This window comes from Haliaeetus leucocephalus, unplaced genomic scaffold (assembly GCF_000737465.1).
Source record: "Haliaeetus leucocephalus isolate CR32 unplaced genomic scaffold, Haliaeetus_leucocephalus-4.0 Scaffold1007, whole genome shotgun sequence".
NCBI lineage: Eukaryota > Metazoa > Chordata > Aves > Accipitriformes > Accipitridae > Haliaeetus > Haliaeetus leucocephalus.
This window is the reverse complement of record NW_010973443.1, coordinates 1,448,387-1,473,044: the sequence shown is the minus strand read 5'-3', so window position 1 is coordinate 1,473,044 and position 24,658 is coordinate 1,448,387. Positions and strand designations below refer to the sequence as shown.

The 24,658-nt window shown below is 37.2% G+C and overlaps 1 protein-coding gene across 1 annotated transcript in view; it reads left to right on the top strand.

The window, feature by feature from the left end:
* PTPRM (protein tyrosine phosphatase, receptor type, M) overlaps positions 1–24,658 on the top strand; it is a 340,322-nt gene that overhangs the window by 213,459 nt on the left and 102,205 nt on the right. The gene's annotated exons all lie outside the window — the stretch shown is intronic.

Sequence of the window (24,658 nt, the reverse complement as noted above, 5' to 3'; positions counted from 1 at the left end):
GGCGAAGTGCCGTAACAGCAGGGGGGGGGGAGGGGGGGGAACCTTCAAAAATCTTCAAACAGTCTCTCTACTTATTTAAACTGCCATTGCTATTTTTATAGGAACAGAACACAGACAAATGCTATCACTGGGTTGTGGATGCCTAACAGAGACAACAGTGAACTCGTTTCTGCTGCTTTAGTGTCAGTTAAAATTTATTCTAGATACACAGATTACAGTCTTAATTATCACATTTTTTCTCCCCTTCTCGGGGTGTGTATGGGTATAATCATTGTCGTTAGTACCCACTTATTCCTGTTCTTCCCAGAGGTTTATCAATAGCTGTCTACCTAGATGTGACATTTTTTGATTGGTAGTCACTCACTACACTTTGGGATATATTTTATCCCTTCTTTGTGTGTGCTGAATAGCATGGTAGGGTGAATTGAATCTTGACATTTTGAAGTGAAATAAGCTTGTTTTCTTTTTCAAATCCCTGGAGTTGTTTAGTGAAATGCTGCAGTCTAGGATTTTTTTGTAGATATATATATAGAAAGAAGATTAGTTTTGAAAGCACAATGGCTGCTTACAGACTACAAAATGGTGGACAGAAGGGACTAGTATACCTTGATGTCAGTAACAGTTTTCTGGGGGTGGGGGCTGGAGGGGAGGAGAGGAGAAAGGAGGAAGAGGAAGATTCAGAGATGAAAGGAGATGGCTCTCAGCCTAGTATCTGCATCAGTGAAGAGTGTCAAATGAAAGGTGATGTGGTAAGAAAGGTCAGTCTTCTGTAGATCACCTAAAACTTGTCTAAAACTGTATTTGCACCCGATTCAGGACAGTGATTGGATTGGAAGTTCCATATCTATACATCATCTTCAACCTATTATTCCATGTATGCTGATTTATTCTTTTCAAAATTGTTTCATCCTTCCTTTGAATTCCCTCAGTTCTTTGTGATCTGTAATGCTCAGATCTAGTAATGGAGATAGCCACGGTATTCAAAAAGATTGTATGAAAACTTCAAAGGATATCTAATTTCTGAGTTTGCTTGTACCTGTACTGCTTGTAACTTTACTGCTGCTTCGATGGAGTGGTTTCTCTGTTGTTATTGACCCAAATATTGCCCAGTTAAATGATTATAGTTTATTAAACTTGCTTGTCAAGTAGATAAGCATTCTAGCCAAAAGAGCAAAATACAATGAGTGTTCTCAAATGCTGAGAGTGTTGTGACATTCGGAGAACTAAGATAGATACAGCATCCATTAAAGACTAAAATGTGGTAAAAGCCTTATATACCAAACCATCACAGTCATAGTCATTTGTCAAGGAAGTACATTGTGGTACTATCTGAAACAGGCAAAATTAAATTTTTCAACAGAACAGTTCTATACTGTTCAATTAACTTTATCTACCTGATGATTCATCCGTCACAGACATACAAACATTCACACAGCATATGCACAACCTAAACACAACATACATGAATAGGACTTTACTGGCAAGAGCTTTTTTCAAATTTTCCAGCTTTCAACTAGCTGCCAGGCACCTTAGAAAACTACAAAATCCCAGGAACTTTAGAAACACCTGGAGGTAAAAGAAAAATGTGTTTGCACTATAAGAGGCCTCTGATGAAAAACTTTATCTGTATCACTCTCTACAGCAAATCTATGTCCAAGTCAATCAGCACAGCTTCAATCCACACCCTTCTCAGGATAAAACAATGAACAGATGTATAGTACAAGTGCACATTCACAACAAAACAAGAGGAATTTTTTGTTTACATCTGTACTGATACAAATCAGCTCTGAAAGTGTTAAAATAATACCATGGCTCTTATTCTGCCATTCTTTTGAGTTACAACCTATTAAATCATAGGGCTTCCAACATTTCTGAACAATAAATAAGTACTTGTGACTTATCTGTTGCAATGATAAAGTGTCTAAATTAGCCTTGCTGGAATATAAACACTCCCTTCAGAGCTTTCTGTGCCTTTCACACCAAGATTGTAGATTTGTAAGTGACCTGTTCTAAAAGGAGTATGAGAGAGTGTGCAGAGTTTTGTTCAATTCCTAAAAACTCTAAAAGAATTGGTAAGTGGGCTGAATGAATAATTCATTATTGTAAGAAAAGTTCAATAAACTATAGCTATTATAAAAGCAAATTTTCTCATAAAGGATTTGAGGTACAAACTCCCAAGATTTGTCAAGCATTTACACACATAGCTCCCACTCACATAGTTAGTTACCAGTGCAAGATTTTTCACTCATTATCACCAAATGTTAATGGCAGAGCAGATTCACAATTTTTAATAGACTATTGTGAAGGAAAAAACAATTTACAATACAGTAATGTTCTAGAGCACATTTAAGTTTATGGAACGAATTAGTTCACTGGGAAAGATTTTAAAAAGAAGCCCTAAACATCATCAAATTATAACGGTAAAGTCAGTTAACTGTCTATTTGCATATAATGTGAGTTTATAGTTGGAAAAGGTTGGTCAAGAGGATATATAACAGAAATACAGAAAGTCTTGTCATATTATATTGGCCTGTACCATTAGCCTGGTAATGCAGAAAGATGTATGTACACTGATATACATTATACATACATATGAAAATAATTTGGCACATCAGAAAAAAGACATTTTTAGCTGTGATCTAGACTGCCAAAAATTAATTCCTCTGTTTATTCAGTTAGCTTTCATATTTAATTGCCTACCTAGTCATCTGTGGACGTAATGTTGGCATACTCTGTATAATATGATACAGTCTCATCTGAAGTGTATAATGAACTTCAGTTTCCTCAGTGGAGTTTATATTAGGTGACATTTTCCTTGTTGAGAAAATTGCATTTCTTTGAGAAGAAGCTTTATGGCAAAAGATTAGAAATCTAAGTTAGTTTTGTCAGTTTAAGTAAAACATTTGCAATGGCTCACAGTTAGAAAGCAAGCTGAATGTTTTGATGGTAGATTCCCACAGACTAGGCTAAAAAGACACTATTAGTAAGAATTCTATAATTTCTTGAAATCCTGTGATTTCTGTTGATTGTACCTCAAAAGAATGGCACAGGTAGAGTCAAGAACTTCTTGAATGCCTCAGGAAATAAGACATGCTTTTGTTGTTGCTGTCTAAATTAGGCAAAAAAAAGAACTTTGTGTTAATTAGAATCCACCAGACTCTTCTTCATAAACTTCATCTCAGCATTTAAAGTGCAAATGTCAAAACAAACCTTCGACATCATTCAAAGAGAAGAGCATTTCAAGTGGAACCTTCAAACTGGATGTTTTATTCACAGTTGCCTTTGTCTCTTCTGAAGACCATTCTCACAGAAGTTAAAGGTCTCTTGATTAGAGCGTGTCACTTAGAAGAGCATGAAAATGCCAAGGATTTAATTATTGCTGTTCCATTGCCACAGCAATTGTTGTATATTTAATTTCTCTCTTAAAAGTAGGGCAAGGGGAAAGAACAGCTGGTAAGTGCATCAGTGTGTTTTTTCTCCTCTTCTTCTCATGAAGCTACATAAAAGTCCTGACTGAATAAAACAATCAGTGCCGGTTTCTCTAGCTTGTTGTAGCATGATCAGAGGGAGGACACTTATGGAGACGGATGGCCATGCAAAGCCCAGGCAAAATAATTGCAGGTGATTTTTGTGATACACAGAGCAAACCTTGCAACAGAATTCCAAAAGAGCCTAATGAGAACATTGGTAGTCTTCATATCTGAAGTCTTCTAAACTGACCCTGTGGAGAGATTTAGATGGCAAACAGGCAAAAGCAGCTCTGACTAGTTTACAGAAAACCTTGTGATCTCCATGTCCGCAACAGATATAAAACAGATTTTTACAAGCCCCTGACACTTAAGAGACCTCACTTGTGACACAAGTAAGAAAACTGTGAGCATTCCCTGTTTATTATTTTCAAATTAAGGTCTGGCTGTCCCATTTTCCCCTGTCAATGGAAAATCTGGTGCCCCAAGGATGGAATGGATTTTATGTCATTCTAGACATCCCAAGGGAAGAAGTCCCTCTTCTTGCTATGGTAATGCTGAGCCAATGTAGCACACTAATTCAATGTGAGCGCTACCAAGATGTGCTTGTGCCCCTTTGATTTTCCTTGAAGGCCATCTTGGCTTTCCATTTACCTGGAAGAGGAAAAGTTAACAGTGTTGAATCAAGCACTGCTACTTAGAATTTGGAAAGAAATACATTTTCCTGTCATGCAAGTTTCTCTCTTAATTTCCTCTTACAAAATCCAGCCCTTGTTGTTAGACCAGTTCAGAAACACAAAAGACTTTCAGCCAGCTTCTCAAGAGTCTTCACTGCAACCAATGTCGTCACAAAGTAGAAGAATTGAAGCTAGAATAAAGTAGTGAAAGAACCTAGAAGAGGCAAATGTGCATTAGAGTTGTACAATTCTAAACTGCTTTTAATTTGGTCAGTGTTCATCCGAAAAAGAATATTGAAGGGGGAGACAAATTTCAGGCTCAGGCACAGAAAAAGGTACACGAGCAGGGACTGAAAGATTGGGCATTGATCATTTAAGAAAAAGATAAAAAAAGGTACAGTAAAAGTAAACAAAGTAATAAATTGTAGATCGTACCAGGAATTTTAATTCTCCATAAGTCAGCTAATACAAGCATAAAGGGAACAGATTTTTAAGTTAACTTGCATTTAAAATAGAAGGGAAAACTTTAGTATAATATGTTATTAGACTATGAAACTGATTGTCACCAGGTGCTGCTTGGACTAAGATTATAGTAAGATTCAAAGGTGAACTGGACATCTCTGGATCTGAAGAATACACAGAGGTAAAATTGTTAAAAATCAGGTGTAAATACTGCTAGAAAGCATTTTAGAAGGCATGTAAAACTTGGTATTTCAAAATTTAGAGCCATCTCTTGCCATCAGGGGATTGGAAACAGTTTTTCCCACATCTGCATTTTATGGTGTCTCTTCTACTTTCCATAAAACATCCAGAACTTCACAGAAACAGGATATAAGACCAGTTGGACTCAGGTCTAATCCAATATGGCAATTCTTACGTTATGATTAATGAGGTTCCCTTTTTCAACAGCTGTGATTCTGACCTTTGTGGCTCTGCAGCTTATCTCCTGATTTATACATTTTCATAACCTGCATCTCATTTTGAGTAAAATAAAAACCTAAATAACTTCAATTCAATTGCTATAACCTTTTCAAATATTTGCTCTTAACAGGGACATTCAAATAATTTGTTCACAGAATCTCAAGATGTACATCAACAGCACTCTTTTAAAGTCTAATACTACTATTAAGATTTTTTTATATGCGAACATTCATTATGAAAGAGAAAATATCCTCTGACATGTAGGAGAGAAATAAAGTGCTTATACTAACCCCCCAGCATCTAAAACTTGAATTCCTGCTTTGGAGAGCCAGTTTTAGAAATGTGCATGTCCCTTATTTGGTATTGTGACAGGGTTAGATATGTTCAGAGATTCCTTTCCTGGTTTGTGATGCTAGTGTGATTCAGACATGTTAGCGTGGCATGTTATAAAATGAGCCAGTTTATCTCTTAGCCTGTCATCAGTGGGGAGAGTGCTTTTCCTTTGGGAGCTGAATGCAAAATAACTGAAGCAGATTGAAGTTGGCAGTGACTAATGAAGTCTTGTGAAGGAGTCAGGAGTCAATGGGTTACTACATGGGATGGATTGAGAAGAAAGTAACAGCAGCCTCTTTGTTGAGTTTATGCTGTCTTTTTTTTTTTTTTTTTTGCTTTGTCAGTGCTTCTGTGAAGAAAATCTCCTCAAAAAATTAAAAAATTCCTGATGTATGTCTCTGAAACACATACATTCACACACACATTTGTTACAGTGAAGATAATTCTAGGCTTCCATGTTTAATGAGCCAGCGTGGTTGCCTAAAGGTGTTCTACATGTTAATAATTTTAATCAGTCACACAGAATTTATGGAGCTAGAATTCCAATTGAAATTAGTGTGAGTTAAAACCGCAGTCATTTATTTCTCTGAGAGCTCCCCCTACTTTGCCAGTTTGATAATATGCCCTGTTGTCACAGAATCTGGCACAATAATTCAGTTGTAACGCAGACGCCACCGAGCAGCCTGCTATGTGACTTTTACAGAGAGCATAACTACTGTGAGTAGAAAGCACTGCAATTGTTTTTGCATTTGCTATACGTGTAAAATCTGTGGGCATGGAGCACAGGTCGAAGGAGCATGAGGATGAGTATGCCAGCCTGTTCTCGAAGGTCTGGGAAAGTGGCAGAGACAATGCCAGCCAAGCCCCTGCCGTCAGCCTGACAGCTGACCCAGGTCAGGAATTGCTGCAAACTGCTTCTGCTTTAAGCCCATGATTAAATTATTTTAATGACTGCCTAATTTCGACTGGGTGTAAAACAGGGTGAAGGAGGTCAAACACTGAGAAGGGGAACATGCCCTCCTTACGCAATCTTTCGAGTGTATAGCTGGGCTTTGTGCTACGGGTAACACTGCTGCAAAGTTACAGGCCGTGATTATTGGAAGTTTTCAGCAATGCTACAGCAATTCAGAAAACTGCTGAGGTGTTACAGTATTTTTGTTTCTGAAGTATTTGTTCATTGAAGCCTTTTGTTAAACAAAGTCTTCAAGACTTTTCTTTTTTTAGACTTTTTATTTTTTAGACTCACAATAATCTAGGGATTTTGACTGAAACATTGTGAAGCAAACTGATTCAGGCTCTCTGCAGTCTAACGCTCCCAGCCTGTGCACACAGAGAGCAACAAGATTTGTGTTTTCCACCTCATTAAACTGACAGCAGAAATTAGTTTGTGGTAGTAAAAACTAAAAAGTTAAATTACAGCTACACGTGTCCTTTATGCAATGGGGTGTGTGAAAGATGTTTGATTTTAATGTTTGCTATAATGGAGAATTTAAATTGCAATGTTTGTCAAATCTCTAATCTTTGCTTCAGAGTAGAATATTAATTACGCTTTTAACTACAAGAGGTAAATAAAATGAGCATCCACTGCCTGCCTAAGGGTAAATTGCAGATTACTGACAACATGACGTGGCATACTAAATGTCAGTTTTGTCAAACAAATTTAGAGGAACAGTTAAACTATTAGCTTCCTGTTGTTACAGGGGTTTTTTTTGCAATGAATGACTGTTCCTAGCAGCAGGGGCACTGTACCATATGGAACAGTAACAGAACTAAATTGAATAAGCGAGATGAATGAGGAGATAGCACTACAGACGCACTCAATTAGTTTATAACTGTCTATTAACTTCTGTTGGTGGTTTTGAATAAACAATAGATTAACCATTACACCCGTTCTTTTTCTTTCTGAAACCAGTAGAGAGACAGTGTGATGATGGCACACAGTGAAGAAGAAACTGAGCAGGTTGTTTTTTTTTATTTTTACCTCCTGCTTCTTAATGACTTGACTTGTGTGGTGTTGGCAGTACTTACAAGTAATAAATTGCATTATTTCCAAGAAACAGATCAAAATATTGCAGATGTGGTTATGCATGCAAAATAGTTCTTTGAATGCTATTATCAGGAATTACCCTGCCTGTTTCTTACAACCTGGTTTAGTAGCAGGGAAGCACTGGTATGGCGTACGCACCTAAACCAGTCATGGAGATTTATTTGGCAGTTAAAGGAAAAGTGTTATGACCAGTGCCGAAATAAAAATATAATTAATATGTCTGCCTATCTTCTCTGTGCCCCAAACCACTTCTAGTCCCAAATTACTTTTAGCAGTTAAGAGCTGATGCATTAGTGTGCCCCTGACTAGGAAAACCTAAAACATGTTTGATTTTGTGTACGAGATTATGTTCTACTAAAGTCATTACAGTCAGATTATTTCCACCTAATTTAAATCCTGAGTACATATACATAATACAAGATATTACTATCCCTGGCTTCCATTTTAAGACGTTGGAGAGGGATGAGGACCTCCAGAGGGCACTGAGCTTACTTCCTGTTCTACTGTGATATTTTTGCCTGTTGTTATTTAATTTATAATTTCTAGTAAAAAAATCTAAAGATCTTGCTCAAGCTATTCCATGTCACACTTTCACATTAGGTGTTCAAACACCTAATGAGTGAAGGTCTCACCAGTGCTGAACCTGAAATCCAAAACACCAGACATAAAAAGTGGGCAAGGTAGATTAAGAGAGGGACATTTGACGGAGGGGAAATAATAATAAATACAGCAAGACATGATTAGCTCCCAGTCTGTCAGTGAGAGTGGTCCATAACTGCCATAAGCCTTGTCACTATGTGATTGCTTGAAGTTCAGCACTTTTAGATATAAACCTGAATTGAGCTTAAGTTATATTTAAACTTCTCTTTAAATTCTTATCTGAGTTGAAAGCCACAAGTTTGTTGTGAATCATTGTCCCGGTGCAGTGCTGAGGGCCACTCTTCCCATCTGTTGGATCATCTTCAAAGGGAAAGTTACAGATATTTGGAGACACTTAAAATTTAATCCTATTTTTAGCCTTATTGCTGTTTAGCAACTAGTGCTACTTACTTAGTTACACAAATAGGAGAGGTAGGTGGGAAACGTTGGGGAGCAGGTGCAGGAGACCCAAAGGAGATCTGGGAATACACTATTTAGAGAACACAGGACATTAATCCATAGAAAGCTCAAATCCATTAGTTGTACTGCTCATGAATAAAGTTGTTTGAAAATGCAAAGCTTCCATTTACTGGACCATCCCTCCATTTAGGTAATAACATTCATCCTACTGAAATCCTTTCATCTGTCAGCTGAATGCAATAGTCTTCTCCATCTTCTGTATAAAGAGTAACAATGCTGTCAGCCTACTGCTAACTTCCTTCCAAGATCCATTTTACTGATGAGTGAAGTGGTTTCTGCCTGTCCCCTTACCATACATATTTCACAGAGTGATGTAAGTTTAAATTAGTAAAACTCCATGTAAAACTCCTCAGGTGAAAGGAGCGATATTAATGAAGTGGAAAAATAGCATGAGAGTCTTACATTGTGTAGGAACATGAACTTCGTAGATCACTGTGATGAAAAAAAAATGAAAGAAGTGGCAGAGACAAACTTGGGCTGGGACTGCAGAGGGGAGAGAAGATATCCTTAACAGATGCAGGCCACAATGTTAACACATTCCTATCCATATGCTGTTCTGGTATGTAAAAAAGATATTCCAAATTATGCAAACATTTCTGTCTGCTTCTGGCAGAGTAAGCCATTTTTTTCAGTTTTACCTGCCAATGGCAGTAATTGAGGAACTTTACCCAGTTTCTGAAATCAACTGTCATAGTAGAGGAAATACTGTTCTACTGCCATTTAAAATTCTATCCAAACTTTTGTCCAGGTGTCCAAGTATATCCTTCAGCCTGCACTTCTGAGTCTGGATTTTGGGAAAACTCTAGTTTATCTAGCTTATTGTTGCTGTAACTTCTCATCTAAAGTCAACTAGAGTCTCCTCACCTGTAATTCACCTATGTCAAAATATTATTACAATGTCATTGCCCACTCTTATTTAGTTACAGTTATTTATAGTGTTACACTGTTTTGAAGGAAGACACTATATAAATAGTGAACATGTGTCCCTAATGAATTGCACAGATGTCCACTCATCTGTTTTCAAGTTAATTATTTCCTTGCTGTTGAAGAAACTGGCACAATACTATTTTTTATCGAGTGTTTGTAAGCTTAAAGGTTACTAGTGACTGTTAAAAATTACCCCCTGATGGAGGGTAGTTTCATTCCATGCAGTGACTTGTGGTTCAGTATGCAGCTCTTGTAAGTACCATGGTGTAGCACTTAGGTCATCTTTTCATTAAGAGGATTCCATTCCTAAGTTTACTAAGTGACTAAGTTTAATGGACATACTAGAGATCCTGTTTTTACATTTGGTCTTGCACAAGAAAAGTTAGAAAAGGGAAGCCCGTTAGCTCCTTGAAAGAGGCAGCACTCCTTTCTCCAAGGGCAGAAGTGGAATGCACCGTTCTGAAGTCCTCGTTCACTTAACTCTCCACTGAAGTCAACTGTAAGGAGTCTTGTAATTTCCTTTGAAAGATACACCTTTTTAACAAGTTGTCTAGATAGGCCAGGAAATGTCAATCTAGTCAAAACATTTGACACCTGATTTTAAAATTGTTATAATTTCAATCAAACAGTATATTAAAGAGAAACTGCCACATTCTAGTTTATGAGTGTGATATATTTGTAGTTGTGCACTCATATTTCTTTAGCTTTAGAAAACAATCACAATGCCATAGATATTTTCAGGTGGGTTTGTATAGTTAAATAGCCATAATGAATATATTATGGATTACTTACCCTAATTCAGTAGAAAATACATGAGCACTTGTCCCAAAACATTAAAAGAACCTGTTCTACAGTAAATACTGTACTGTTTTTGAAGCATTTTGAAATGCTACTCACTGCATTATTTTATTTTCTTTTAAGTACAGAAAAATATTTCAGCAGTTTCTCTAGGAGGATAAAATATCCATATACTCCCAAATGTTACTGACTGGTAGTGATGTCTTGCAAGTTAATATCCTGCTAACATCTCCCTTTAATTTCTGTTAGTGGGACTCCTACCCAGACCTGTCTGCTGACCTAACCTGCAGTTTGTTACAGGTATTAAGACATTTCCTCTCAAGTACCATCTCCCAAATCATGTAGAGCTTTAACAGGGAATTCTGTGCTAGCTATATTATTCAATAAACTCATAGAACGGATATTATTAACCATTAAATTCTTCAGGGGTGCAGAATCATTTTTATGGACCTCTTTTTTATGGAACCCTTGCTACAGAGGTACTGCTTGCTTTGTTATCAAATTCGGTTGGTTTTTAATAAAGAAAGAGCAGTTTTCCTTGCAGTTGTCACAGTTTACATCCTTTCTCTGTAAATAATGAGTTGGAGAGTCAATTTTAGCACTACCACATTATATCTAAGAAACTTCATCATTGTTTGTTATTATTAGAGGAGTGCAAAGGAATAGTTTTTTATTTTCAACACAAAAGCCTGTTAGTTCTGTTTCTGGCTTCATTGCCACCTCCCTGCGACAGGTCTGTGTATCTCTATAAAACTCAGTATACTTACTGTATTACATCACTACTGTAATATTCCAATATATTTGAAGTACTGGGCTGTGAATTGTAAGAACAGCAGCTACCACGTAGTAGTATTTTAGTTGTTTGGGGTTGTTGCCTTCTGAAGAACAGCACAGTGCCTAGCAACTTGTGTTAATACATATAGTACTCTTGTAATGGATGATTTCATCAGGGGAAGGACTACGACATTATTTATAGCTTTTAGTCTGTTTGCTCAAAAGGAATTTTACTGTGCAAGCTCTGTTTAGAAGTTCCAGATTTTTCCTTTTCCTAGGATAAAAGATGTCTTTCTGTCTTTAAAAGTGTGTTTTCACAGAATTCAGAATTAGATTTGAGAAAAGGGACAAGGCATTCATTTTCTCTTTGTGTTTCTGTGACAGAGGTGTAGACTTAAAGGTAGAGTGGTTCCATGCAAAAATTTTGATTCCTCAGTCTTTGGATTATCATAGTGCTTGTGGGTGGCAAAGCTCTGAGTGAAAATCCCATGTTATATGCAATCATTAGTTAAGATTCTCTTCAAATGTTAAAGTTATTGTGGCTATAACACTGATTTTTTTCAGATGAAACTGTATTAGAAAGATTTAGAAAAGCTTTTCTTGATACCTTTCTTAGATTTTTTAATTAAGAAAGCCTTTGGTGTTAATAGGTTCAAGTTTGCCAGAATTAGAAATGAAGGGATCTAAATATCTGTATTTGAAATGTTCTCACCTAAAGCCACCATGGTATGTGGCTGTATCAGCTGCCCTTTCCACAGTGGTATAAAGAGCCCCTAAAGTGGATTAATCAACCTTCCTTGCCATACAAGCCTCATATTAACATCTTCATCATGAGCCATTGAATATAGAACATAAGACCCCAACGCACATACCTGCTAAGAGAGAAGGAGGGGCTGGACAACTTCATTAGCTGTTTATAAAGGGGACAGATGACAGTTTCTTCCAGAAGCCCCATTCCTTTGCATGGGGTAAGATTGGATTAAAGTTACAGCTGCATCTTAGAGTGACCAAATAGTATCAGCCTCACAAGTTCTCAGCTGGACCGCTTCCTCCTGTTGTCACAGCTTTGGACCAGCAGTCCATCTGCCACCACACTTCCATTGCCAATTAGATGATATACCCATGGCTTCGGAGAGCACTTGAATGGTTTATGAGCTACATGCTGCCAAAAAAACACTGCTTAGTGCATTCCTTCCCCCAGTAAGCACAGAGCGCTATTAAATTAGTGCACTATCAACACTATGCTCCAGCTGTATCTTCATGCATCCCACTAGTTATTCTACCTGCCTTAAGGGGATGGCCAATTTCAGCAGACCCTTAGGAAAAAATGAGTTTCTTTCTTACATGACTGTGAGTATTGCCTATTCTGAGTTTTTAGTCAGTGACTTTTGTGGAGACAGATTTCTTCTTGTGGAAGAGAAGAAAGATAGACTCCTCTAAAAGGCTGATTAAAATCCTATGCAGTTGGATATTTTAAACTGCTGAGGTATATTGAATATTACAAAAGTCTTGAAGGAGAGAATTGCTTGAAAAAGTGAAAGGCACGTGATGGAGATAGAGCGTAGGTAGTACAGAAAAAAATCATGTGCGAGTTTATGAATGCTCAGTACCAGCACTAGCAATTATGTTGTACAGGCTGCTGCCTGTATTGGGATACAAAGATTAAAAAATTACCTATTCAAGTGAGGAAGTACAGGACTGTGGGTCAAAAGTCAGCATGAGCAAGGAACACTGTCTTGCATAGAAGGTAATATAACCACTGCAGGGTACCTACCACTGCAGGACTTACGTAGGAGCTACGTCAGGAAGCTTATCTGTCTACCAGAACATCTGTACTAATACAATACAATTTCTGATCAGCAAAAAGCCTTTGGCTGTTTTGTATTCTGTTAGTGGGGAGCAGCAAGCCAGTGAATGAGTTGTAATAGATGCAGCTTATCAAAACCTTTGCTTTTGGTTCTGCACTACACCACTACATATATTTAGTTATATATTTACATATATACATACATGTATATAATATATACAATAGTTACAATATATTTACATATATTTAAATAGCAAATATGCTAGAGATAATTCCTTTAGGGAATGTTTTGGAGAACTTTAAACAATTTATTTTGACTGTATTTTATGTCCTTATACTGGTAAAGCCAAATGCCTTAGTTTCTCTCCAGCGAGAGGGAGATCTATGCAGACACCAAATACCTTGAGGGCAAAATATTTCCTGTATTTAAAACTGTCACAGTTACTATTGCTTTCTATTAACTTGAGTCTATGCAAGCCTAGAAGTAACTTGTTAGACTCCGTAGAAATCTGGGAATCTGTTTCCTCTGCTGGGACTTGCAAGACAAACTTTCTAACCCCGTGGTGAAAATAACACATTATTTCATGTAGAAAATTCCTGTCCCATACCCAGGTCAGCCTCAACTAGTAATGCACTGCGGGGCTAGGGATTTTCCATTTGTGGAAGGAACCGCTTACGGGGCAGATTTATTTTTGAAGACAGACATTTGCCTGGCCATGCTTAAGGAGTTTAGAATATCATAGCAAATCTCAAAGAGAGAGGCTAGTGGGCAAAGAGGATGATGAAACCACCACATAACAGATATATCTGCCATACAGCTCTGTAATTCCTCACGCTGAGATCACTTCTGAAAATGTGTTGAAAATTTGGCGTGGGGAAAATCATCCCAGAACAAATTTGCATCAGTTTAACACTGCCTCTTGTCTCAGTTCGTGAAAGCAGAGGGATTCTGGCCACCTACAGTGCACACCACCCCTGGGAGTTTGAGGCTTTACTTAAAACTGACAGCTATGGGATAAGAAGGTGTTTTCTTTCATCATTAGCCAGCTTTTTCTAAAATGATAATTAGTTTCAGGAAGATTTGAAAATCTGTTGTGAATATATTTCATGAAAAGCTTTCATGTTCATGTGTCTGGCGCTACACATCACACAAGTACCTCCTCCTGAGTAGGCCCCAGTGTTGTCTGTTTAGTTTTTTATTCAGATCATATGATAATATGATGGGGGAAAAGAAGAAAAAGAAAAGGTGTTGAGACAAAAGGGAAGACTTGCAATGTCAAATGCAAAAATATATCTTTTAAACAATATGTTATAAATACGGTATTCTTGTACCATGTGCAGTGTTTAATACCCATCTACACAATACTGTGAAGGAAATAATCTCTCTGTGAGCCTGATATGACATACACGTCTTTCATTCATGTAAATTATTTCTTTCAAGTTTTATCTCTTAAAACAAAATCAAGTATGTATATTCCTTTGCCTACAAAAGAACCAATATAGTCTTGTTAACTATAGATAAGTAAAATGGCATATATGCTAACAAAAGAAAAGGCCAGGTTCTGTGTAAATTTCATTTACTGTTCTTAATGGAGTTAGCTAAGAAAATGACATCGGGGGGGGGGGGGGGGGAAGGATCCTCAGGCAAAAGGAAAGGTCAGGTGTGGAATTTTCCTGTGACCATACATTTCAGAAAAGGACCTCTTCAGAAACTTCAAATACTTCATTTCAATAAAGTTGAAATAGTGTAGTAGAAAGCATGTAAAGTAGTGTACATTTATGTACAATTAATGTAGCAGAAATTAATACAAATCAAACACAATGGGAAATGGAACATTTCATCTTCATTAAAATGAGAACATGTGTATTATTAATACCATATTAGAAAATCAAAATATAACTTGCCTTATTTCATGGAAAATGATCACATTCTCATTATGCAGTTCAACGTGAATATAACTAGCCCTCTAATGAAAAAGCTTTATTGATAAAAATATTTACACAGGCTTTGCTCCTTAAGTTAGAAAGGTGGTTTAGTACATGCAGCAGAAAAAAAAAAGATTAAAAAAATGAAATAAATAACTAGAAAGAATCTACATCTACCATCATATTTAATTATTTGACTGTACGTAATTTTGCTGGTATTGTCCTGTATTGGTTCTGACTGTGCATCTCACGTGTAGGGCTATTCCAAAGGGGGGGCATAGTTGAGGATTGCGTTCAAATCTGTAATCCTTTAAATCACTATGGCTTCCTTTTATGAAAAAAAGCCCTATTACCAGAACATTTAATGGGAATCCTAGAATAATTTGGATCAGAAGGGACCTTTAGAGATCATCCTTTCTAACATCCTGCTCAAAGCAGACAAACTAAATTGAGTTGCTGAGGACATTGTCCATCAGGGTTTTGAGTATCTCCAAAGATGGGGATCCCACATCTCTGAGCACCTGCTCCACTGTTTGACTACCCTGATGGTGACAAAATTTTACTAAGATCTACTAGGAATTTCCTGAGTTGCAGCTGGTGTCTAGTGTACCTTGTCCTTTCACCATGTGTGTAGAGTCTAGCTCTGTCTCCTCTGTACTCTCCCACAGTGAGGTGATTAAAAACTGTAGTGAGATCCCCTGTAAGCCTTCTCTTCTCCAGGCTGAACAAGTCCAGCTCTGTCAGTCTCTCCTCAGTCAGGATTTGTCTATCAAGAGAGATCCAGGTTCACTTACCTGCTCAGTCAGGTGATATTTAAAAGTCCATTTCCTTTCTTATCAGAGAGTCCTAATCCCCTGGTTGGTTATACATGTTTTTTAATAGGAAGAACTCTCCAAAACCTTTAAAAATACACTGCTTTGAAGAGAGTAATTCAAGATTGACTGGATCAGAGTATGACTTACTGGTTTAGTGAGCAGGGCCATCGGCTGAAAGAGACACCTGGGTGCTAGTCTGCTCCTATGTCAAATACTATAGTGGTATTTTTTGGTATAATGCAGTTATTTCACCCCTCATCTCCCTACCCTGATTTAGCTGCACCCAGCTGCTCTGGGTCCCTGTATTCCTCACCATAACAGACCTCTCAGCTGCCTGGCTGTCCTCTTTTCTTCCTGGGAAGAGAGGACAAGCATGTAGCAGTTTGTTGTCACTCCGTGATTTTTGGCCTTCATGTGTTCCAGCTGGGCTACTGAGTTCCTCCCTGTTCTTTTAAAGGATTTGCCATACTTGAGCCTCTCCCACATTCTAAGTGGCATCCTGATCCTCATCCTGCAAGTAGTTCCACATGGCTGCTCTAATCACATAAGTAAATCAGTCAGCTAAGTCTTTAGTGAACTGAACAGATTCATAAGCATTTTCCTTTTAATTCATTTGTAGGAAAAAACCAAGGTGTTATTATTCCATGTATTTTTTCTTATACACCCTTACAATTCAGGAGGACCTATGGGTCAATTAAACATTCTATTCACTATTTTCTTCATTAATCTGGGGATCGTAAGAATCAAAACACAAATTTAAATTCATATTGCAAAATAGTTAAATGTTGAGACAAATTGAGAGAATCTATGGCTTTTCATTTTTCCTTCTTTAGTTCAGTTGAGTAGAATAGGACATTTTATTGCCTGATTTATTACTTATAATAATCAAGGTCATGGTCAAAATTAGATAATGGTAAATTTTGAAAAATATTGCTGCTTACATCTCATTACTTTTTCATTCTCCTGTTGGAAGGACAGGGGGGTGTTGGATTCATTTTTTTAAAGTGTATGGGTGCATTTTTCTGAAGACCAAGACCAGTGACTAACTTGAGCCAGAAACAGTGCAGCCAGGAGCTTTGCAGACAGATAGTTCTGCCAGAGCTTCTCAAATTGATTTTTACCACCATAGCCTAGAGCCTTTCCTGAAGAGCCTGTCAATCATACTAAAATGCACCAAGGTCTTAGGTGGACAAACAAGAACTAAACTGTAACCACAAAATCAACTTTCTCTGTGAGCTAAGACAAGAGTCAGCCCATTTCAAATAAACGTTGGTACATTAATCTGATGGAACACATAGCTCCAGTTTTTTCGCACTGTTGGTCAGACACCCAATGTTCCCCCTCAGCCACTCCATCAGCAAAGAAAATCAGTCAGTGCAAGGCCTCCTTTGACCTGAGATGTTCTTCGGTTTGATGCTATAACCCTCACTTGCAGAAGCTCAGATAACCTGATGTAGGCGTTCATATAAAGCAGAAGCTGAGTCTAAAGTCTCTGTGGGAAAAATGGAAGCCACAGTGAATGAAAGGGAGGAAAAAGAAATCCTGTAGTATCAGGAACACTGTTTTCAAAATTCAAGCAGCATCACAGCATATTTTTAAAGTTCATTCTTTTGTCTTTATCAGACATTGCAAGAGCATGATAAAAATGAAATGAATAATGTTAGCACTTGCTCTGAAGCAGAAAGTTGATAATTAAAACAAAGAGAAGACACCTAAAACGAAATTATGATAAAACATCCCTTTGTAAAATCAGGTAAAAGGGCCTATGCACTCTTGGCTATAGTCTCTACATCAGTCTTCCATACTGTTGTAGCTCTACTTTGTTGTGAAGTCAATACAAAATACATGTTGGACTTCTTAGGACAAAGAACAATTTTATAATCTAATACAGGTTTGCATACTAAGAGATCCTAAGCAAGGAGCAACACAATTCAGTGAGATCCTGCCTACCTTTTTCTTTTTTAATTCTCTTGACAATTACTTTACCTGTGGTTGTTCTCTAGAAATGCGAGTTCCTGAAGTAGGGACAACTTGTAAAGCATTTTATTAAGTGTTCGCTAGTTCTTGCTGCAAAAGGTAGTGCCTTTAAAAGTATTTCTTCTGACTTTACTTCCTGTCTGATAGGGTGTCGACAGTACACATTTTAATGTCACTGTGAAATTGCATTCTTGAACATACTACATTTCAATATAAAGCACATAAATGTGAAATTGAATGAAAGAAGTTTGCTATGAGCAGGACTTCACTATCCCTAATGCCACGCTATTTCTATTTCTATTCTATTTCCTCACTTGTTTTCAATTGTTTCATATTTGTGTCTCAGTCCATTCAGCAGAGATAGAAAGGGTTCTGTGCAGAGTGTTGCTGTTTTGATAAGAAATATAAAGCAGAATAAAAGTATGAATTACTTATAATGATAGTTATTTAATAACACCTGAAGAAATCTACTATTTTGGTTAAATTGGATTAGATATTCAGGTTCCTAAAACTAGTTTTCTATGAGGACTTTTTAACAGTGAAAAGTAACATAAAGAATACATATGAGGCATTGGAGATTCAAGGTATGCCCTAAAAGGATAGCCTAAAAAATATGAAGTAGTATTTTGAATTTTATAATGCAGATTAGAATAATACCCAATGTTACCAAATGTGTACTATTGCAAACCAGAGGTGGTAGACTAAACCTGGATTCCATCGTACACGTGTAATTCTCACAGTGATGTGTGATGTGTGGTTTTGTGTCTGCCTTAGAGGACCCGTTGCTGAAGACAGGAAAACAATCACACTTATTGACAAGGATGGTTTTGTTGTTTAAAAAAAAATTACAGCATAAGTATGAAAAATGTAGAAAAACACAATAAACAGGGACTAAGTCAGATACATTTGCTGACTTTCTTATACGCTTCTTGTGGAGAGCTTTTATTAAATTACATCTTCAGACTGAGTGTCGCTGAATCAGTGATGCTCATTAAATTATTTCAGTCTAAAGCATTTTCCCCCCAAATAATTACGAGTCTTCTTTTAGCATATCATAGACAGCCAGAATAGTGGCAAAGTAATTAATTTCTGAGTTAATTAATCCTGCCTGGTATATCATAAGTAGCCTAAACAATGCAAAAAGGTGAGTAATTCTAAGTGTTAGAAAAGCAAATAAGGTCCTGTTTCTTGCATAATCCGTGTAGGGCTTGTTACTATAATAAAAAATTGCATCAAATTTTGGATTAAATATTGTGTCTGTGACAGTGGCCAGTGATAAACCTTTAGATGAATACAGGAACAGAGTAAAGATAAGGTAGTGCATTCACTGTCCTCTGCTCAGCCCTTAATCAGTTTTTCTTTTACCGATATTTACTTTTGGTATCTCTAGAGTCCTGTGGTGATATGTTCCATAATTATCTGGTTTGTGTGAAAGTATTTACTTTTATATTTAAAAAAAATTTCTGTATACCTGCTGGTTCTGGTTCTTACATTGTTGAGAAATAGTAATTCTTTCTTAATTTCTTATTTTCTCCATGCTTCTCTTTTTTATATGCTTTTCTTTTTTATATGTTTTTATCATATTCCCGGTTCGACTGCCTCTTTTTCAAGTCCTTATCTATATAAGGACTACTGCTCTTCTGGTAGGATCTGTTCCCTTGATCTTCCCATCATGTCTCTGTATATGTTCTCTAGTTTGAGGAAATCTTTTTTGGATAGGCACATGGCAGAACTCCATGCAGTGTTCAAAATGTGGGAGCTGCATAGATTTATACAGTTGCTTAATGACATTTTCCATTTTGTTCTCTATTCCTTACCTAATAATTTCTGACTTCTTTTTGCCTTTTTGACTATACATAGCACTGAACTTTTGTCTTCAGAGAATCAGTGACTACCAGATTTCTTTCGTCTGTTGTTTATAAAGTCATTTAGACCCAATATTGTGTGTATATAGTTAGGATTATTTTTTCCCATGTGCGTGACTTTATATCTGTCAACACTGAATTTTATCCTAAGTGAATATCCAGTCACTCTACCTCATGAGATAAATTTGTAACTTTTTAACCCTATTTCTAATTTTTACTACCATTTAAAAATTGTGTGTTCTCCAAAAACATTGTGGACAACAATGTTGTTCATCCTTTTTCTAGATCATTGCATATCTGGTGAATAGTACAAAACCCAACGTGCATTTTTGTAGGATACCCACTGGTAATGTATCTCTGTTGTGAAAAATTACCATTTAGTCCTACCCTTTGTATTGTATCTTTTTAACCAGCTATTATTTTACTAAAGGATCTTTCTGATTATAGTTTAGATTCTTGCAGGGGTTTGGTGAGCAACTGTTAAAGGCTTTTGTAACTGGAAGTGCACCACAACAGTGGGTTGCATTAAAGCCCCCAATCCTTTCTTTATCAGAACCATTTATGTGACCTGTCCACAAATAGAGAAGTAAAGTTTGAAACAATGTGTATATAAGAAGAAGCTGTTTTATCTTAAGTTACAATAAGTGCAATAGTTAATTGAATTATTTAAAGGAAAAAAATCAGCCCAATTCCTTTAGCAACAGTATTACAAATTTCATCTCACTGTGTTTATTAATATCTTGGTGATGGTAGTGTGTTGCTGGAGCTGTGGAAAGTAGCATCTTGTTTCTCCTTTCTTTGCTTGGAAGAAAGGAGGCAAACTGATACAAAAAGGGGAGTACCACTCAGTTTGGAACTGGGAATAAGGAAGTGAGTGCTTTTGCTGGATTAAAATAAATATGCTTTTCTCACAGTTCCTAAATTAAAATGGAAGGCACATTTCTTTCAGAGCCTGAATTGATTCTGGTTATCAGCCCCAGTCACCTTTTTTTTTTTTTTTTTTTATTTTTTACTGTTGTTACAGTCCTCTAACTATGGTAGTGTCCCATTGTGCCTTGTGCTTTGTGCCTAGTGTTTTATAAACATGAAGGGAAAAGGCAAGCTAGGTCCCAAGGAGCTTGTTATTTAAGTCAAGACAGGACAGAGAAAATGGATACAGATAAGTAGATGGAAAACGAACCAAATAGAGGCTGATAATGTAGCAACTTAACAGTTATTGGCATTGGTTTGTTGGAGGGTTTGAGGGAGAAGTCACAGAGAAGGAGGATTTTGAGAAAGCTATTGAGTCAGGCTTGCAGAAGTTTTACAGGGTGATCTTTTCAACCAGAAGGGACTGTACAGGAGAAGATGCAGCTTTTGAGATTTTCATGGTGGCAGATAAAATGGGGACAAATTGTGATGAAGCCTTTAGCTTATTATTTTCCTAGGATGATTTTATTAATATTTGTAACAGAACAGAGTAAACAATACCCAAAATCCCACACAATTTGGGGGGGGGAAGTCTGTATGTTTGTCTGCTCTGCATTTTACCATATTTTTACCGTTATACCAGCTCACTTCTCACAATTTCTTGTGCCTTAAAATACCAACAGTTCCTAGCTAGTCTTGAGATTGTTCTGAATATCAGGCTCCTCTTTTCTGAGACTGGTATAATATATTCTCTTTCCTCATATAGTGATGGTAACACTATTTGTGTGATAAACTGATCATTTTTGTTTTCCTGACATAAAGTATTTCATCCCAGGTAATCATCATGGGAGCTTCCATCTGTTTTATTTTTCCTGTAGATATCTTTTCCTTTAAGAAGGAGGAAACATCAGAGAATAGCTAATAAGTGTCTTTTCTATGAGTGAAGATGATCAAATATTCAAGGGTTTTTTTTCCCAAAAAATTTACTTCAAATCTGAGAGCATGAGTGGTGATGGTGATGTGAAGTACCATGGTTTTACAAGTTTCTTAAATCTTGTATAGCTAGAGCCTTCCAGGGATCAAGAGATCCAAGGAATGGATGAATTGCAGAGACTGCAGCAATGCAACACGTTCAGCAATATCTGCAAACTGCAGATGTAAAAAATGTTATCTTCAACTAAAGTTTACTTGACGAAGCCCAATGGGTGTTTTTCTTCACAGTACAAAAGTCTGGCTGGTATCGCTCTCTTCCTGTAACAGTTGTTTCAGACTTGAACTTTTCCCACAAGACCTATTTCCAGAATTAAATTCAGATTGAGAAGTACTGTACAGTTGTTGCTGTCATAAAAACAATCTGCTATAGCTTGATTATGGGACAAAAACCAAAAATAAAGGAAATGAGAAAATGTTAGTGTAATTTCTTTAAGAAAATTAGCTGAGTTGTTATTTGAGCTTCATGTTGTTGGTGTAATAAGCAAGATCTCTGGCTTTCCTTGGGAAGGATACAATTTTTACTGTAAAATAAAGGACATTCCCTGTAACAGCAAATGCTGGAGATGTGTACCCTCCAGCGCATGGGGTTTTTTGTAATCCCACTGAGTGGCTGGTATCATATCTTTTACCACATTGTGGATTTTCAGATATCGATCGGTATCACTATAATGTTTCCCAGGGCAATTCTCCTAGTAACTTTTCTTTAAAAAACTGTTAAGGAAGAGTTGTGACCTGTTCACCAGTGCATTGTTCACATGCAAGAGTTCTTGGAGAAAGTGCTGAGCTTGTGAGATTGACATCGATTAAAGGTTTTGTGAATAGAGATACTACTCAAAGGTCCACTGATGGGCAAGGGAAGGCCACTACATACTGCAGTTTCCTGGCTTTAGTGAGTATGCAGTGTCTAGATAGCTAATTGGATTGACAGCTGGTTAAGGAGAAGCTGCTGATTCCAGCCTGGAGAGGGAGGTCTCATGAAGAAAAAGCTGCTTCTGCATGTCTTCCTGAAGCATTGCCATAGTGCTGAATTGTCCTGAAGTACTTTCCCATGGTCTGCACAGCCATGAAATAAAATAAGTACAATATGTGCCTTATAGATGAAGTTTCAGTGACCACACTGTGGATGCTGTCATTGTCACTGTTCAGGTTCTGGTTTCACAACCCAGCTAAGATGGGAATTGTCCAGTGGTTGGCAGGTGGTAGGAGTAGCTGTAGGTACTTTCAGCTTAAGGATAAAGAGGATCAGAAGAGGAGCCCATGCATGACTTAAGTGTGTTGTCATCTGAGCTAAGGGTGGAACGAGAAAAAATATATCCATTTCATGTTATGCCTTTGCTAAGCCTGTCCATATAAAGGACTTCCATTAAGTTGTTCATGCATTAGGAGATACATCTCAGATTCTACTTTAAATAATATATTGCTCATTCATAATAATTAGATATGAAGAACAGGGGAGATTGAAGGATGCAAAGATATAAGAGTTTTGTTTTACTCATGGTACTTGGGTGAAATTTTACTGTCTCTGATATAACAGAGTTCAGACTAGATTATCTAATGGTCCCCTCTGTGATTATGCACTGTGAAGTAATAAAGAACCAGTTTTGTTATCAAGTCTACAAAGTAAATTAGTGTTGATCAGAAAGGGATTTGTTAAGTTCCTCCATTTAATGTCCTTAAATTAAAATTAAATAAAAAATCAGAAGCAAGATCTTTGTTGATGAGTTATTTTTGCTGTCCACCAATGATATTCCAAATTACAGAATCAGGAGTTAAACTTCATCTACAGGAAGGATGTGTCTTGTTACTGTTTATCTTAAACTCTTTCTTAGCTGGACTGTAATATTATCATGAGTGATTTTTGGAATCCATAATAATGAGCATTTATGGATGAGTTTCTTTTGCACATCTAAATGCTTAGTGTAGTACAGAGTCCCACAAGTGACTGTCATCTCCTTCTCAGCATCAGTCACAATCTAGAGTATGTTCATGGTGGCTCAAGCTAATGCAGGTGACTTCTGAGCTGGGAAGAGCAAAAGAGGTATGCACTACTCGTTACTGCAGGTACTGTAACAGGATTTTAAGGCAGAGTACATCAATCGCTTACAGTCATGAGGACATGCCCTCATGAATGGAGTGGCAATCCAGCAGCTTATTGAGGGCTAAATGTGACGCTTAATACTTTTGTATGCAATGACCCAATACCATGCCTGCACTCACTATCACTACTTCTATTAACAGAAAGACTTTAGTTTCAAAGGCCACTCGAGCTTTAGTCATGGACTAAGATACTGCTGAGCCTAGTACTATATCAGTACAGGACACAACCATAGCTCCTGCCTATATGGCTTGTTACCTAGGTGTAAGATAAGAGACAACAGGTAGATGGGGAACATGGGGAGATTCTTAGGCACTACCAGTCGGCATAGTAAGGAGTAATAGCAGTACTTTGCAGTGTGTCTGCAGGCAGTGATTTGAAGCAGAATAGTTTACAGAAAGCTCCTCCTGTGCAACATGAGGGGAGACAAACATGTGCTTGTTTGAAAATCTGGCAGAGGCTGGTATAAAATTTTTGTCTGCGGTGGGAATAATTTTTTCATACTTAATAAGAGTTAACAAAGAGAAAGGCTTTGAGAGTTAGCACAAGTTGGTTACGCTTGATGCAGTAGGCCTCTAGAAGTGAAAGGAAACATAGATGACATAATAAGCTCCTGTAAGTTCTGGTTGAAGTTATCTAAAAGATCTTTCTGGTGGATGGATATGAGTTGGCTCATTATGTTTTCCACAGAGGAAAAGTCATTGAAAGAACAGATATGAGAAGATGAAAGTCTGTGGAGCAGTTATTTCTGTTATTTCCAACCCATACCTTGGAAGATGCTATACAGAAGGAATCCAGAAAATTTAAATGAAGTCTGTAGGCAAGGACTTGGAGAAAGGCTTGGTCTAAGACAGAGTCTCAGGCCAAGGAAACAAGCCAAATGGGCATGGGATCCACCATCATCAGGATCACAGATGTCTCACAGAGCTTGAAGGAGAAATCAAGAGTTTTGGACGTGTTACTTTGTGATGGTAGCTAAGCATAACTCTGGGGGAGACAGAGTGAAATTTTAGTTTAGCCAGAAACAGACAGATCTGGAAAAAAGCAGTTCTATAGCTTAATGAATCACTAACATAGTATCAGAATCAAGGTCATATCTCTGACAGACCACTCCTGCTGAGAAGCAACTAACTCTTGTGACTAATTCTCCTGAAATCAAGAGTGACAGAAAATAGTCTTTAGAAATCCAAGTAAGTTCAAAATGTCAC